We start from the raw sequence: 512 nt of genomic DNA, 5'->3' as shown, positions 1-512 counted from the left end.
AAAAAGAAAAAAAAGAAAAAGAAAGAAATAAAGTTGTGATCCAAGGCAACAAGAGTGTGCTTAAGAACCCTGGACACCTCTAATTGGGGACTTTTAGCAAAGCTGAGTCACAATCTGAAAAGGTTCACCCAGTCATGTGTCTGTGGCATTTGTGTTTCCGGTGGTAATACTGGAAAACAAAATGCTTAGGGCCACAGCCAAGACTCATAAGTAGCTGTGTTCAAGAATCAACATGCTTAACTAGGAAAGTCAATAACACTATCCGAAATTCTAAGTTCCCAGAGAAGCCAATCACTCTGAACCTCAAAGGAAAAAGTGAGATGCCAAAACTGTTCAGAAGCAAAAAGCTACAAGTCCCGCTCATCTAATTAAATTAATATTCATTGATATTCTGAGATTTATAGTATATTCTCTTCTTTTATCCTATTTGATTTTTAGTTGCATGGGGACAAGCAACAATTTAAGTTTGGTGTTGTGATGAGCGGATAATTTATACGCTTTTTGGCATTGTT

The sequence above is a fragment of the Arachis duranensis genome, chromosome 6 (genome assembly GCF_000817695.3).
Source record: "Arachis duranensis cultivar V14167 chromosome 6, aradu.V14167.gnm2.J7QH, whole genome shotgun sequence".
Taxonomy (NCBI): domain Eukaryota; kingdom Viridiplantae; phylum Streptophyta; class Magnoliopsida; order Fabales; family Fabaceae; genus Arachis; species Arachis duranensis.
Note: the sequence above shows the minus strand (reverse complement) of the source record.